Genomic DNA, 18,284 nt, shown 5'->3' with positions numbered 1-18,284 from the left:
TGCTTGCTGTTTACTAGGAGGCCTCATTAAAAAGGCATCAAGAGCAAGGAAAATAAAAACAACCTTGTGAACCTTTATAATTGCTCTCAAGAGAAACGTAACACGGAGGACATCAATGCAGAAACGTTCCAGCTCGTCCTAGTGCTGGAGATAAGAAAGAAAACCAGTTCACTGTACACTTTGCACCCCTCAGTTCTTACACCGATTTTTATTAAAATACAAAAACTTTTTATATTTTCCCATATCTGTAACTCAGGTGTTTGATGCTATGATATTCAATATCATACTTAAGTAATCATTATTTCCCCCTCTCTAAATTAATTATTTCATGCCCAGAATAACTAGAGGCCATTTTTATTTCATTTAATATTTGCAAGTTCCAGTGTGGTGGAACTCCTCAGTATACTGCCTGGTACAGCCACGCTTTTTTTAAAAAAAAAAAAAATCAAATCATGTATATTATCCATACTTGTTCTATTTCAATAATTATAGTGGATAAGTTTGTTATTTTAACTTGCTGTTTGTAGAACACATCACGAACATCAAGAATTGTTACATAAGACACTTTTAGCAAAAGAAAGGGTTAATCCACCTCCGAAATGAACAGTTAATTCGTCTAGTCATCCCTCTTGCCAGTTAGCTTCCAGTTAGGCCCAGCTGTCACTTGCAAAGCTTATTTTTTAAACCAAATGCAGCACACCATCTATCACTGAGTAGACTTCAAAATTCATATTTAAACCCAACAGGTCCCCGAGGCTCCTTTCAGTTACTTCTGGGCTTCCCAGAAGACTCATGAAAGTTGATTAAACTAAAAATTGCATTCATTTTCCTGTTTTGTTTGCATTTAAATGGAGAAACTTGCAGCTGGATAATAGCCATATATTTTCTCATGTACTTCCATTCCCAACAATAAGCATTTTGTTACGTTTTCTGCCATCTGAAGTATATTCTTACTGTTTCTCCAAACACAGAATAAGACTTCCTGAATGTAAAACCACACCGCAGAAAGCCAAGACTTTCCTAATAGGCTTTATTTGTGAGATTCAAAAGCCATCTAAGCACAATTACTTGTCACGCCTTCACTTGGAGACACATTTTCAATGCATGATAATTTGCCCTGCAAAAATTAATTCTGTTTAAGCAATCTAAACTTATGGGTCTCTGTTTGCAGGCTGGCTGGTTTTCCTCTTCTCCAAATCCAGGCAAAGCCACGACATTGAGCCAGCTCTGCTAACGCAAGCTTGAGTACGGCCATCCGCTGTGTGATGGCCTCCTCACCTGTGGTGTAGACACAACCTCAGAGCTGGGCCACTGACGTACATGTGGAAGGCTGCAGGTCACATGAGCCTTTTCCATCCCCTTACAGTTCTCAAGGGGGTTCACTTTGGGAATGATAAGGCAACAAAGATGGCAGATGGTCACCTTGCATCCACGCGTGCCTGGCCCTAGAAGGGCCACGCAACAGCACAGACATTGCCAGCCGCCGGCTCTCCTTTCCTCCATGGTGTTACAGCCCAGCAGCTGCCATGGGATTCAAGAAGTGTCTGAACGTATTTTAAATTCACAGCTCTCCGAGGAAAAAAACATTGTACCCCTAAAAGCACTGATAAGAAAAAGCCATCCAAATTTGTTTTCATCCATTTAAAAGCCTACAAACTTTAGTGTTATTTATTGGCACACTGGTCTGCTGCGAGCCAACGCTTTGCAGAGACTTGCCGACACACACTTCGGCGTGCTTTCACAGGGCGCTCCCAGAGCCGCACGCAGCCCTGAGCAGGCTCCAGTTGCATTTTAACAACCTCTCGGCACATTTCTGGTTGGTTTTACCATACCATTTTTTGCATGCACTATAGCTTCCAAGATTAAGAAGTGTACCTTTAATCTCTTCCCTTCTCCTTATCCTTCTTCTTTCCCCACCAAAGGGCTTTTTCCAACTTCTTGCATGAAAGACTCCAGTTCTGGTGGGTCCTACGTGGTGGTGCCTGCCTGCACTGGCTGTCCCGGCGCAGCAGGAGAGCGGGCACAGCTGCTACTGGGGCGGCTGCTTGCAAAGCACCATCGATCCGACCCACTGCAATGCCAACCCATGAGCCGCCTCTACTGCGGATACCAGCTCCTCCTCGCCATGTCTTGATCCATTTTGCACAAATCTACACTATGAAAATAGTTTCAATTCATCAGAAAAATAATTCTTAATGGTCTTTGTCACATTAACTTGGGTAATGTGCTGCATACAAGCGCAGCTCACCTGGAAGGAGTAGGTAATTAATGCACTCACTCTCTCCACCAGCCAGAAATGAAGAAAGCGCGGTGATTACTTTCACGTGTTGAGCGTCATCTGAGCGTGACTGTGCACTTAATAATGGAAGAAAACCTATTTCCCATACCAAATGAAATTAACTCTGCTGCCTCTCCTCTGCTTCCTCAGGTAACATCTAACCCATGGCACAGAGAGGAACAGCATCCACACGCGGCCACAGGAGTTACCCGTGGCTCCTGGCAAGAGGCACGATTCCCACCGCTGGTCCGGATCTTCCCATGAGTTTTAAGAAATAGCTCTACAAAATTCACTAATTATCCCAAATAGGAAATCAGGATAGGAAAGGTATCATAGATCAGCTTTCCACACCATCCCTGTCCTCAACTAATGCCTCCCTAAACCAAGCAATTAAATCTTCTGGTATACGAGTGTATTTAGCTTAAGAGAAACATGTAAGAGATATGGTTATTAATAATTTCCCATAGATAATTTGTGTTTTGCCTATATATTGTACCCAAAACCCCAGTAAAATTTACAACAGAAAGTAGTAAGAAAATTGAAGAAAGATTTCCAAATTTTTCAATATCACCTACCAAAAATCTTCACCTTCGCCATTAAAAAAAGGAATTTACATACTTCGTCTGAATTTGTGCAGAGTACTTTTCTGCAGTGTTACACGCAGTCTTTTCTTTCCTAACCCTGCCTGCACTGTCTGCATCAACAGATGGGAGCAAAACGGTTTCTGTAAATCAGACACAAGTGACAGCGACTAGATTATCTCACAGTCTTGTGAAACTATCTCAGGTAAAATTCACATTAGAATGCCATTAGGATTTCTCCCTGAAATATCGCCTCACATAAATTTTGTAGTGCAATGGTTATTAAAAACCTCAATACAACAAGAGACCTAATCAGTTTCTTAATACCCTCTCCTAATTTGTTTATAAGTTAAATCATTTTTTTAAAAAATAGATGATGATATATTGCAATAGAGACTCCTTATTTTAATAACTCCTCTTCAGATATGGAGAACAGTATTGTAAAATACTAAAAATGTTAAAATGAAATTTCAGAACTGGAAAACTAAGTGCTGAAGTATTTCAGTTTTCCATTACATGCACTTAAATTTTGCAAGATGGGATTCAATTAATCAGCTACCGCACTCAACTTTCAAACTGCTAAAGACAGATTATATCCGAGGAGGACAAAGTTTTGGTGCAGTCCTAAAGGGTCTTTTCAAACACAAAAGTCATTTAAGACAAGAAACAAAATTACTCTGCCTTTTTTTTCTGGCCAGACTAATTAAATGAGAGGACATGAGGGTCCCCCAGTACCACTACCAGTACGGCTTCAAGAAAATTAACATTGCAATTACGCGGTACTGCAGTATTAAACTGGAGAGCTACATTATTTAGGAAGGAAATTTTTACTTACAGTACCAGATGCCTTTGTATTTGGTAAATGCTACCTTTCATCCATTTTAGCTTAATTTCAAGCCTCCATGGATTTCTTCTTTTCTTCTAACCAATGCAAGCAGCTGAAGCCTTGCCTTTTCAAGCGGGCTCTTTGAGCTGCTGGTCTCCCTCGCAGCGATGCTTCACAAATGGAACAGCTTCAACATCTCCACCAGTCCAAACCCCTGAGAAATCCATGCGTATTCATCTCTTTGAAATTATTTCAGAGGCAAAAAAAAAAAAAAAGTGCAGCGCTTCCTTACTTTGTGTTATATTTCAGAAAGTTTAAATGGTCTAATATCCTATTCCTTTTCAGCGTACCACAAAGTGCTAAATGGTAAGAATCACATTCCTGCCACTGCTTAGATCCCGCCTGATAAGGTGAGCCTTCCACATTTATATTGACTTCTGAAAAAGCTGTTGCTATACTGGTCTAATGATTAATAATTCATGGAGCCAAATTACAGCTCTAGAAGGACACGGTCATTTTTACTAGTTCTTTCATATTGCTCTGATTTATGTATGACTAAGGAGGAGACTGAGCAAAGGAAAAAAAAATTAAAACTTAACATTTTAGGTTTAAAATTAAATTGCTATTTCATACTCAGAAAGGATGGATGGTGCAGGATATAACAATGCTTCTTTTGAGACAAGCACATGTACAAAATTTCTGAGCATACATTAATTTTGTTACATAAAAATAGCTTTTACAGCTACTAAAATTGTAGATATTTAAAACTGGAAATATTTATCACTAACGGGACTTTTAGTGTCATGGAAGTGCAACACAACACATTAATATTTTTAACATCTTCACAACAGTCCTTTCGTGTTGTCCTTGACGGACTATTTTCTCTGCTGCCGTATCTATCCTATCATTGTTAAAGACGCATTTTGATTGATCCATGTACAGAACAAGATCTACCTAAAGACAAGGATCAGCCAACGAATCAACTTTGTTCCAGGAAAAAATAATAATAAAAAAGATGATTCATAAAATAATCTCTTTCTCAATCTACCAAGCACACCTTAGCTGACATTTTCAAAAGTGCCTAGAAGAGCATGATAAACAAAAACCAAACAAAACCAGTAGTCATCTAAAGATACGGGTATATACTGGGGCTTCCAGAGGTTCTTAAGGCCAATGCAGCTTTTTATTGACTTTTTATTTTTCAGTATTTCAGCCTGAGACACCAGCGCTGAGGAGATGCTGTCTTGGACCTTGGGAGAACAAGGAGACCGTTGTTAGTAAAAGCACCAGCCTCATGTTGGAAGCACACAAAGCAGCATCTGCTTTGAACAGCCATGCTGATCTCCATCAAATCAGTATTTCAGCATTTCAAATCAGGAAATTTTGAAGTGGTTTTTTTTTGTTTTGGTTTGGTTTTTTTTATTACCAATTAAAAGATGAATTATTCTCATTTAATGAGTTGAGAAAATACTAACTCTACACAGCTACTACAGACTCTAAAAACACACAACTCTAGGACCATCTAAAGGTCAGTATACCACCTCCTGCCCTCTTGGTTCAACGTTGTATCCTCCTCAGCACACGTAGCCTCTGGTTATTTGCTGTTTCATCTCAGTAGATGCAGATACACAACACAACCACTATTCTGCTGTTATGACACACAAATTAACACTAAACTTAAAAAGCTAAAGCTGCCTCCTGTTACGTCCAAGCTGCTGAAAAGCCTGCAAGAAACACCTCTCTTTAATGGAGTTTAAGGGCAGATAACAGCTGTTAAAGTTTCTGATTAGCACATGTTTCAGAGCTGCAAAATACACCTGGACAATCATACATCTTCAATGGAAACAACATTTGTTGGAAGTTAACTTGTGTTAAGAGATTCAATTGAAGTCCAACATTTGGCAACGCTGTAAGAAAACTTCTGTTTTCTAAAGGATGTCCCAATTGTTCATACTCATATGGACTGCTGAATTCCTGGCTATTCACTCAGCCTTCGGTTTGCTATCACAAATAAAAATCTCAGAGAACCTAATTAACGCGGCTAGATTGTTTAATCTTTGAAGAACAAAATTTAAAAAAAAAAAATTAGTGCCAAGAAGAAAGAAACTTCTTGCTTTGTTTTTTGGGGAAAATGTATAAGGGCAAAATTTTCATAATTGTTCAAATAATTACGTCTTAAATTGAGGTTTAGCTTCCTAAGAGCCTAAGTCACTTTGAAAACTGTTAATTCCACATCATATGCGATCATGTAGCAGTTTTACATTACCACTATCTACTTACATCTTACTTATTTTGAGCTCCAGTATCTCATGATATGAAGTTATTTAAGCAGAGAACACAGAATTTTGGAGGTGCCCACGTTGAGCCATGTTGCACAGGAGTATTTATCTCCACAAGCATGCTTCAATGCAAACAGCAGCAAAATAAGGTAAAGGTATCACTGCAGATTGTTCTGCTCTGCAGAACAAACTGATCCAAAGTGCCCTAAAATGAATCCTTTGCCAGCCTTTTGGAAAACAACTATAAATATCTACCAGAAACAATTGCTGGGTGTGTTAACTCTAACATTAATTTACTTGATTTTACACTGACGATGAGAGCATGACAACGCTATTGTGAGTATCTGTGCATGTTCTCCAAGGCTGACTAATTACTGCAGCTAGAAAAATTAATATTTTTACATTTGTCCTGGAGAATACTTACTTTTTTTTTGTTGTTTGGTTGGGGTTTTTTCATTGTTGTTTTTTTGGTTGGTTGTTTTCTTTTTTTACACTGGCTGGTAGAATACTGCAACAGGCTGTCCACAGAGGTTGTGGAGTCCTTGGAGATGCTCAACACTCAAATGGAAAAGTCTGAGCAACCTGACCTAACCAGACCTGCTTTGAACAGGAGGCTGGAGTAGACGACCTCCAGACTCCCTCCAATCTATGTTATTTTATGATTTTTAAGAGCAAAATACACACAGAAACTCCCTGAGTGTCAGAGGTTGGAACTGAGAATGAGCAGAAGAAAAAGTGGATATACACAGGCATGCTTCTGTATTAAAAAAATCCCAGAAAACACATTGCTGAGCAGTTCATTCAAAGAACTTGAGTTATGTATTAAATCTATTGTTTGATATAAAATAATTTGATTTGTTACTAAGACTAAAAGATTTATTTCAAACAAAAATTTGTTTTTGACACTAATAGGAATCAAAGATGTTCAGTGCATGGAAGTATTCAGCACCCTGAGGCACTTTCCTGAATTTGAACCAAGCTTTTAAATTAAATCCTGACACCGTATTTGGCCAGTGACTGATCCGATCACACTGGAGAGCAACTACAGAGAGGGAGTGGGTTAGTGTTAATTCACCAGAATTCAGTTTTAAAATCTGTTCCATTTACGTTAATTCCTGAGGAATCTGAAACTTTGTTTTTGTTTCTGAAAAGGCTCAAAGTGCAAAATAATTGGAGAGCCATCATGGTTAAGAGAAAGAAACGGCAGGAGATACCTCAGAGAGGTGTTGCATCTTTTTGTAAAGCAGAAACATCACAGAAAAACCTCTTATGAGAAATGGTGACCTTATCCTCAAAGAATCTAACTCAAGGTGAATTTAGATGCAGAATTTTATCAAAGACTTTCTTTTCACTAACAATTTTGTTTATGCCTTGTTTTTTTCTATAGATTTAATAACATCCCCTCCTCAACGTGAGCTGTATCTAGCGTGTGCAGAGGGCAGCCTTGCTCCTCAGTTCGCACGTACCGATAATTAGAAGATTTGCAACTGTACTTAGCTCCACTTACTGTGATGAAAGATGCAGATGTCTGTTTTAAGAGGCTCTGATAAGCATTCAATTTGATCAGCCTGTACAAACACCCTGCAACTTGTACCGTGCAAAATTTCTTAACCCTCTATTCACACAGAAGTGCACACTCCCAGCATTTAGATTTCTAAAGCTGAGATTTCTAGGCCAAACAGAAGATCGAGCTGTATACCATAAACATCTCAATCACTAAGACTGCATTTTCCAAAACCATTCAGGGCTACAGCAAGCTTCCAAGAAGCACTCAAGCGGCCCAGCAATCGCTGACGGTACCCTATGCCATGCTGAAGCACCTCTGAATATTCTGCTGTTACTTATCTCCATATTTACATTTATCCCAAAGTCCAAAAGCCAGCAGTAGAAATGAGTTAGGTTCTCAGCACGAAAAAGTAAATCTTACATATATATATATACACACACACAAACAACATACGTAAGCTAGTCACCTAAAATGAGCTACTTAGCTTAAATGCATTGCCATCACTTACACCACCATTATAACTGCAGCTTAAAACAATATTAGAAACCTCTGGAAATACAGCTTCTTAGTTTTTGGAAGTGTTATGACCAATTTCTGGTTATTTTAATAAGAATGATTATTTAAGCTTCCTCACACCATTGAAAATCCTACACTAACAATAGAATTGTCATTTGTATTGGCTAAATAAATTGGCACAGTAAACAGGGGCATTAATATTTCATAGAATCATAGAATCATATAATCACATGGTTGGATGGGACCTATAAGATCATCTAGTCCAACCGTCTTCCCACTACCATTGCTGCCACAGCTACTAAACCATATCCTGTAGCTTCTCATCAAGCCGCCTCTTGAACACTGCCAGGCACGGAGACTCCACCACCTCCCTGGGCAGGCCGTTCCAGTGCCTTACCACTCTTTGAGAGAAAAAGTTTTTCCTCAAGTCCAATCTAAACCTCCTCTGGTACAACTTGTGGCCATTTCCTCGGGTCCTGCTTGTTGCCTGGGAGAAGAGGCCAAACCCCTGTTCATCACAACCTGCCTTCAGGAAGCTATAGAGTGCAATGAGGTCTCCCCTGAGCCTCCTCTTCTTCAGACTAAACAATCCCAACTCTCTCAGCCGCTCCTCATAAGACTTGTGCTCCAGACCCCTCACCAGCTTTGTTGCCCTTCTCTGGACACGTTCCAGGGCTTCAATGTCTTTCTTGTAGTGAGGGGCCCAAAACTGAACACAATACTCAAGGTGCGGCCTCACCAGTGCCAAATACAGGGGGATGATTACCTCCCTGCTCCTGCTGGCCACACTATTTCTAATGCAGGCCAGGATGCCGTTGGCCCTCTTGGCCACCTGGGCACACTGTCGGCTCATGTTCAGCTGAGCATCAACCAACACCCCCAGGTCCCTTTCCTCTTCACAGTCCTCCAGCCACTCAGCTCCGAGCCTATAGCGCTGCATGGGGTTATTGTGGCCAAAGTGCAGGACCCGACACTTGGCCTTGTTGAACCTCATGCCATTCAGCTCAGCCCAGCGATCCAGCCTATCCAGATCCCTCTGAAGGGCCTCCCTACCCTCAGGCAGATCAACACCGCCACCCAACTTGGTGTCATCTGCAAACTTACTGAGGGTACACTCAATCCCCTCGTCTAGGTCATCAGTAAAGATATTGAACAAGATGGGCCCAAGTACCGACCCCTGGGGGACACCACTTGTAACAGGCTGCCAGCTGGACTTGACTCCATTAACCACCACCCGCTGGGCACGGCCCCCTAGCCAATTCTTTATCCAAAGAAGGGTATACCTACCCAGTCCACAGGCAGCCAGTTTCCCTAGGAGAATACTGTGAGAGACCGTGTCAAAGGCCTTGCTGAAGTCCAGGTAGACCACATCAACAGCCTTTCCTTCATCCACCAGTCTGGTCACCCAGTCGTAAAAGGAAATGAGGTTGGTCAAGCATGACCTGCCTTTCGTGAACCCGTGCTGGCCTGATCCCCTGGATGCCACTCATATGCCGAGTGATCTCACCCAAGATGATTTGCTCCATAACTTTCCCAGGTACTGAGGTCAGGCTGACAGGCCTGTAGTTCCCCGGATCCTCCTTACGGCCCTTCTTGTAGACGGGAGTCACATCGGCAAGCCTCCAGTCCTCCAGGACCTCCCCAGATAACCAGGACCACTGGTAGATGGCCGAGAGCGGCTCGGCAATCACCCCCACCAACTCCCTTAGCACCCTAGGATGGAGCCCGTCCGGTCCCATGGACTTGTGGCAGTCCAGATGGAGAAGGAGCTCTCTAACTGTCTCCACCTGTACCACAGGGGGTGTACTCGGCCTGGCACCCCAGACTTCCAGATTAGGGCATAAAGTGCCCTGAGGATAACTGATCTGCCTATTAAAGGCAGAAATAAAGAAGGCGTTGAGGACCTCAGCCTTCTCCTTATCCTCAGTGATCACATTCCCAGCTGCATCAAGTAAAGGGTGTAAATGCTCCTTATTTCTTCTCTTACCACTGATATATTTGTAAAAGGATTTCTTGTTCTCTTTTACTGCAGTGGCCAATCTGAGTTCATGCTGAGCTTTTGCCTTCCTAACTTCCTCCCTGCATACCTTAGAAACTTCTTTGTAATCTCCCCAAGTAGCCTGTCCCTTCTTCCAGAGGACATAGACTCTCTTTTTCTTCCGGAGCCTCAACAATAGTTCCCGGTTCATCCACACCGGTCTTCTTCCCCTACGGCTCGCCTTACAGCATTCAGGAACAGCCTGTTCTTGTGCCTTTAAGATCTCCATCTTGAGGAGCGTCCAGGCTTCCTGGACCCCTTTACCCTTAAGGAGCGACTCCCAAGGGAGTTTTCAGTTAGACAGTGAAAGCAAAGTCAAAATGGAGAACACAGAAAATAATCACAAACTTACAGTGTAACACAACGCTAGGATTCCCAAAGCCAGTTAAACATAGTTTTTGTCTTTTCCCTCAGATTTAAACAGCTGCCGTAGCTTTCTAGCTATGAAACCACCATAGCCATCTCCAGCAGGAGAAGACAGAGGGAAACTGAAATGGCCCGTTAACCTCTACACATGCTGAGATTATACAAGTGCTTAACAGGAATAAGTTACCACCATCTCAGGTATGCACTCATAACATCAAGAAAATAATTTTCCATGACAAAGCTGAAGGATTCAGCCCATACAGGACCAGGCGAGCACATACAGGGGTGCGGGAAACCAAGCGTGCTGGCTTGTAGCTAAATATATTTGAAATTAATCGTTCATTTATCGTACATTTGAAATAAACACATTAATTGCGTTGAAGATACCAAAGGATGCTCGGAGTACGTAAGCATTCATTCCTAACTTCCCACCAATGTGCAAGTTAAATTTGACAGTAAAAGAATAAACTAGGAAAACCTCAAGCTCCAACCAAATTTACCTATTTCAGACTAAAGATGTGCAAGGGGCACATCTGCTAAAGCTACAGGGTCAGAGGTACAAGCTGTACTCTTAACTTTTCTTCATAAATTCAGATTTTTGCATGGGTAAAAATTGTTTAAAATTGTTGGTCTCTGCCAATCTTTTCTTTGGCACAAGTCTAAGAAGTAGATGACAGGAATATCTCCGGTATTAACCCTCAAACTCAAGGTAGAGCTGTCCATCAGTGGACCCTAATATTGCTAAGGGAGCATTAGACAGCCTGGCAAAAAGCCACATCCAGCTTGAAACACGGACTGAAAATTTCCTCTGTCAGATGAATCTTTAATCTATTTATAATCTACAACGTTTCCTCTAAACAGCACTCCATGTCTTACCTTGTATCATTTTCCACATAAATGCCATGCCGCAGAGCACAAACATACGTCCAAATAGAAAAGTGGATTTCTATTTATTTTTTTATTTTTAAAGCTAAAAGTTTAAGAGATGGACCTTGTTATAATTCAATCTATAGTCATTATTACCAGAACAACTCAAAAGCAATTCCTGTCATCTTCCCCATTGCATCTTCCCCTGCTACAAGAAAGCAGTTCTTTCCTTATTGCTCATCTTTTAATTAGGGAAACAAAATACTAATAAAAATTATTACATATCTTCTGATGCTTCCTTCCAGGAGCAAGCATCTTCAACCCATGTTGTTGTGAAATTTATTTAGGTAATTCAAATCATCTCTTGTAAATTCTTCATAGACGAGGAATTTATCTGAACCTAAGCCAGCCAGCCGCCTCTTCCTCTCCTGAGCGCTCTGCTCTGCTCCCCAGACTCCCCCCTTTGCTGTAAAAGAGAACCCAGGTTCTACAGCAAGAATCCATCCAGAAATGAGATAAAACTTTTTATCAGCAAGTGGAATTAAAAAAAAAAAAAAATGCTGTTGTGGATGCAAATGCAAACATTAGGGTTATTCCCAACTCATACCTCACTAACAACTCACTAGGACAGCAGACATAGAAATTAGGTTTCCTTGCACATATTTCACTGTCTGTATAGAACAGAGGTAAATTAGCAACAAACAAGTTAGCAACTACAAAGAGCCTTTCAATAGTTATTTTACTCTTGTACTACAACCTACACAGTACTTAGTTTCTGCAGCTTCTGAAAGAAAATAACAAAGAACATTCATGCTGAGGTTTCATTATGATTATTTAGGACCTATTTTATGTATCTGATCATTCCCCATTCACAGAAGCCAGATTTAAGCTTCTTACGCTGCATGCTTATTCAACGAAGACGTATGGGTTTAGCTCTCCTCTCTCTGAGAGGCTTCTGGGGTTGAATTTTGAGTTGTTCGTAGCACTGATCAACCTCACCCAAGACCAGACACCACCCATCCACAGCACAGCCCTTGACCAAGAGCTTAGAACATAATTTAAGAGAAATGAGATAGCAAGGACGTTGGCCTGACCTCTCCCAGATGCACACCACCCATCCAAGGAGGAAAACTGCACAGGGAAGGCTGCCACACGGGTGAAACAGAGATGGCGCACAGCCGAGACGAGCAGGCATGGCTCAGCATCCCATTAGCGTCCCCTGCGTTACGGCACAACCTGGTATCTATGTCCCCGATGCTCAGATAGAGAGGTACTCAAATCCATTTGGTGTCTATCAGATAGCAGGGTTTATCAGGAGGAAAATCTTTATCTGCTTCGTGTTACACCACTGGATGGAGTATATCTGGAATTCAAGCATTACAGTAGTACTTTTGCTATTTTAGTTACTCCAGCGATGCACCAGCCCTCTATCTGCATCTCATATGGATGAAACACAGAAGGAAGGCAGCAGCTACGTAGGACAATGGCAGAGGAGACATCTCACCGCACTGAAAACAGCAAGCCTGGAAAAGCAGCAGTCCTGGCAACAATGCTGTGTACAGCCTCGCTGCTGCAGACTGGAGAGGGCTGGGGTTTTTAATTGTAAATACTTGAAATACTTATGTCTGAGACAACATGATGCTGTGTATTTCTATTCACACCTGTGGTAATTATGCCTGATTGATATAGTAATTATTTTTATGATGCCGCTAAAACATTACATTTTACCATGCATACTTAAGCAAGAACATCTTCACTTTTTTTCTTATGATTGACAAAAATACACTCTCCTAGAAAAAAAAACCCAACCCTCTCTATCTATATATCGCTCAGGTTCACCAAGTTCCAAACCAGTCACAGGGGTCCTTCCAATCTTCAGAAGTCAGATGTCAACAGGGAACAGAGGAAAGGATACGGCCCTTAGTTTCTGTTTTATTTCAAACTTCCAGACTACCTTTTTCTTCAATGTTCACAATCTTTCATCTCTGCTACTGATATGTGGATGTTCCTTTAATATCTTTCTTTTGGTAGGTCATATTCTCATTACATAGAGATGTTCCCTAAAAGACACTGAATGAGAGCTTATTACTCTACAGTTATTCAGATGTTTTGGGATCCACGTTGCATGACCCACAACCAGGCTGGCAGAGAAGACTGGCGATGTACTGTGAGAGGAAAATTCTGGCAATGTGAGACGAATCACTTCTTGTCAACAGAACTACAAGTTAGATGAATATCTGGAGAAAAACCAAAGTATTTAATACATCCAAGAAACTCAGTTGCATGGAAGAAATTTTTCTTCCATCTACAAGAAAGATGGGGAAAGGCTGTTTAGTAGGGCCTGTTGCAACAGGACGAGAGGTAATGGTTTTAAAATAGAGGGGGGTAGATTTAGATTAGAAATTAGGAAAAATTTTTTTACAATGCGAGTTATAGAACACTGGAACAGGTTGCCCAGAAAGGTGGTGGAGGCCCCATCCCTGGAAACGTTCAAGGCCAGGCTGGATGAGGCTCTGAGCAACCTGATCTAGTCAGGGATGTCCCTGCTCCTTGCAGGGGGGTTGGACTAGATGACCTTTGAAGGTCCCTTCCAACCCTAACCGTTCTATGATTCTATGATTCTCTTTTGCTGTGGGTCATGTTATTTTATGATTTTAGAGAATTCAGATAACAACATAAAATTTAGTTCCACATGAGCAAAATAGTGTTAAAGACTACTAAAAAGAAAACTCAAGTCAAGAGAAAGTCCTGCTACCAGCAGCGTAAGTTTTGATTCAGAGAAAAGTCTCTCTGCTTGGAAGGGCCAGGCTCTATTCCCAGAGCTTTTGGTTCACTCCTCAACAGGAACACTTCCAACTTGGCTCTAAGCTTCCAGATAACAAGACAGCCATTAGAAGGGAAGTAGTCACTGCAACAACACTAATTATGCCCTCCCTGTCCCCTCCCCTCAATACAGCAAGGACTGTAAGGTCTACACTTCCCTCAGTCGTGTAAAGCTTGAGACAGCAGGCTGGTCTGAAGGAGACACAAGGGCAGCAGGTAGGATGACTGAAATATGAAAAGAAACTAAAAAAAAACCCTGAAATTCTTATGGAGACACACAAATAGATCTCAATTTTTATAGCCTTTAAGGGCAACATATTATGAAATCCAGTCTTTCAAACTGAATTTAAATGCATCCTTAAATTAGAAAAAAGGCTTTTGTTCCCAGAAGACGGCAATCAAAACCAGAACCACTAAATAATGTGGCTGTTATGAGTCTAGGCAATGGTATTTCCAATACAAAAGAATCCTTCTTATGCAAAAACTTTGTTTAATTATTTTGCATCAGGAAGAATGAACCTTTTTTTTAATTGCAGAAAAAAAAAACCTCATTATTGATTAAAATGTCATTTTAAGTAAGACATTATGGAACCAAAAGATCATTTCTGCTCTTTCCAAATTAAGCATACAAAACTAAAATTTAAACCGTAAGTAAAATGCCATATATTGCATTGGAATGAATTTCCAATAATAGTAAGTACTTTATATTGGTACAAACAAACTTTGTCTTAATTAGATTGACCTTTAAAAAGCTTCTCAGGCATTTGAGAAATGTAAATACTTGAAGTATGATTCATTCATATTCCCGTTTGCTCAGGCAACTCTGAAAACTTGGAAACACAGAGCTGGGGCAAATTCCACCCATCCTGCAGCTATGTCAGGGTCGGTCCAGCCAGGCTTGGGATGAGTTTGGTCCCTTCCGGCTGCACGGTGGCCCGGGGGCGATTTGGACCTCGCGTACACATCAGCATGGCTGTGAAATACAGGACGAGCTACAGCGAATAGGTTCTTGTGAGATGAGCAATGGGTTGATGGGGTTGAAGATGGGGTGGCATCGCTGTACCAGAAGAGATACAGTTCATGTTTGCCTCAGACCATGAAATTAAGAAGAAATCTTGAATTAAATAGAAATCTCCAGATTTCTAGTATTTAGTGTGAGCATACAACTACAGCATGTGTCTTCCCATACAGATAGTCCGTGTGTTAGCTTGTTAAACTCCACATGAAAGACTTGCACATCCACATAAGTGATCGCAGACTCCGTCTCAGAGCAGTTTTATTGATGCTGAGCTTATCTTCGCTAGAATAAGTGAATTTGATATAAGGGAATTTATTTCACTGTTTTACGATGCTGTTTCACAGTACGTGGACCTCACACATCAGAGGGTAACAAGAGCTCATGTTTCAACGCTCAGACTCATCATCTCTCTCTTTCCACCTCTTCTTCTGAGCAACCACAGCACAAACCTTGTGACCAGCGTAATAATAAATAATAGATGATCTGACTCAGCAAGTGACCGTGTACAGAAGGGCTGTAGAATTTGGAATAAAACCAACAAATATAGTAACAAAACCAGTCTTTGCCTGAAACAACAGCAGAGATGGATGTATATTTTATCAAGGTCTAGAAAAACTACAGATCCTTAAAAAATACTACTTGCATAGTCAACTACATAATTATAAAACCAACTCAGTCCTGCACAGGCTGCCTGCTAAGCGTAGGTATGTGCAACCTTCCCTTCAAAGGTAACCTGCATCCTCAGGATTCAGCAGAGCGACGTCACCGCGTCAGCCGTTACGACTCGCTTTACCTGTGCCCATGGAAAGCCCACGCTGCCTCATTGCCGCATGCGCTCCTGACGGTTCGTTTGAAACTGTCAATTTAAAACATTTCTCTTATGAACTCTAGCTCTAACTAGACTACGGAGGCTGCGAATGTTCCCGGCAATAAAAGAAGATTAAGGCTGGGAAGGACAAGCAAGTATCATAAAAATAACAGTGCGTAATTGGGTAGCCTACCAGAGCTCTTAAAGAGAAACGAGCAGGTTAAGCAATCGAGAACCAGGAGAAATGACCTTAAAAAGTTCTGTCTGGGGACAGACTGCCGACGGTCTCATCAGCATTCAGCTCCACTGCCACAGTCTGGAGGAGGAAACATAACGCAGAAAATGGAAAGGAGGGAGATAGAGGAGCAGTGGGGAGAAAAACATCTTTCTTAATTCAGCCAGAGAGGAGATGGAAACCAGCCGTCTGCAGCCTTTTTTCTTTCTCTTTTTTTTTTTTTTATACAAGTCCTCTGGTCTGTGACCAACCAACTAATACATTTTCACCATCACATATAATCTTAAAGAAGAAAGATTAGCGACTTACAAAGAAAACAGTTGGTAGAAAGGTGCTGTCAAATCTTTTGCTCCATATTCCCCTTGTTTCATGCGAACCGAGAGGGTCTCTGGGCAGGATTTTCAGCACCACTCAGGAGATTGAGGTGCTCAGTGATTTTCAGCAGGAACCAGACAACAATCTGCCTTTTATGTCTTTGAAAAATCTCCTTTTACTTGTAAGCTTTTCAAGATAGATTGTGGTTTCCCAGGTGTTTATAGAGCTCCTTCAGCATTTGGGTGTTACAGCAACATAAAGTAATATTGAGTAGTAGTTATTTTCTGTCATCTAGCTTTTCCATCAGGTTTTTACAGCTTTTTATAATGAAAAAAGTATTTTTTTTGGGGGGGGGGGGGGGAAGGACAATTTTGTAAATGCATACATATACACGATTTTCATACATGTTTACAGGTTATCCGTGAGAAACTAAAAAACTCCTCCAGACTTATGTCTTCATAACTTTGATCTCTTACTGGACAAGGGGTGAAGAGCGATGGAAACACTGGCAGTGCTGCTTGCCTTCAAACCCGTTTAACTTTTTCATGCCCTGGCACGAGTTGTGATCCAAACCTTTGGGCAAGAAATGGTGCAGAGTGCCTTTACACACAGTTATTCATACGTTAAGGATTTTTTCCCCACACCGTTATTTCAATTACATAAAAAAAAAAATCCAGTATTAGTTTTCAGCAAGGAGAAGCACTCTTGTAAGAAAATACCATCCCCAGATGAAACAAATACGCAAAAAGCCAAAAAAAAAGTCAAAAGACAAATATTCTCACTAGGCAGGTTCCCTTCTACTCTGCTCAGGTCAAACATGAAGACAAGCTGTAGGAGGTAAACCCGGATCTGCCGTATGTCACCCTACCGTACTTATCCTTACCCAAATGCCATTAGAAGTGACTATATCGAAAAATGCCTTAAGATCACAGCATCTGCACTGCTCCTGACTCATGGTATTTAGGTCTGGAAAAGACTCTCACCAATATGCTCTAAGAGAGCAGGCACGCACTCTGTTCGTAGAGACACAAGACTTGGTCCTGCGAGGTGGTGACAGCCCTCAGCTCTCATCAGCCTGAACGTGATGAAGACAACCCGCATCGCACGATCTGCCCTGCGCTAAATTAAAAAGGTACACGTTTGGCTCCAGATGCTGGCCAAGTCTCTCCCACACAACTTATTTAACTTCTCACTGCAGCTAACAGAAATGTAAGACTCAGGTAATTACCACTGTACTCTTTGCATATTAATAAGCAACAATTAAGTGAAGCATTCACTCACAGCACATTTATTACATTCATTTTTTCATAAGGCTTTTAAACAAGTATACAGGCTGAAAACTGTGCAAAACCTAAAGAAAAACCTGCCAGGCTATTTCTCCTATGGGAAGTTGCACAAAATCTATGCTGGACTCAATATGTCCCAACTCATCTGGAACCCACCAGTCCCCGTTCCGTGTGATGTACCTGCCACGGTGGGCACGTCGGCTCACCGGTCACATATTCCCGGGCTCCCACACTCCAGGAGCCCAGCATTTTCACTGCAAGTCCAAACCTCATTCTGATTTTTTTGTTTTGTTTTGTTTTTCATCCACCCACAGCATGCTGCTTCTGGAAATTTGGCTGAGATTTAAGAGATGAGATCTCAGGGGCTTTAGAAAATGTGAGGAAAACCATGTGATTATTCTTATATTGATTCACGGATTCTTCAGCACTCTTTTTCATGTAGAGTTTATTTCAGAAAGGACGAACAATCACATTAACAGATTAACTCTGGCACTTTAAAATACGCCTTGAGTTTTCAACAAGTCTTATTTTGCAAATGGGA

The 18,284-nt window shown here is 41.2% G+C and overlaps 1 protein-coding gene across 3 annotated transcripts in view; it reads right to left on the bottom strand.

Moving 5' to 3' along the window:
* The window catches only part of LOC104482062 (contactin-4), a 321,299-nt gene that overhangs the window by 212,311 nt on the left and 90,704 nt on the right, over positions 1-18,284 (bottom strand). The gene's annotated exons all lie outside the window — the stretch shown is intronic.

Source organism: Chlamydotis macqueenii, chromosome 10 (genome assembly GCF_036417535.1).
Source record: "Chlamydotis macqueenii isolate bChlMac1 chromosome 10, bChlMac1.mat, whole genome shotgun sequence".
In the NCBI taxonomy this organism is placed as follows: Eukaryota; Metazoa; Chordata; class Aves; order Otidiformes; family Otididae; genus Chlamydotis; species Chlamydotis macqueenii.
This window is presented reverse-complemented; position numbering and strand designations above follow the sequence as displayed.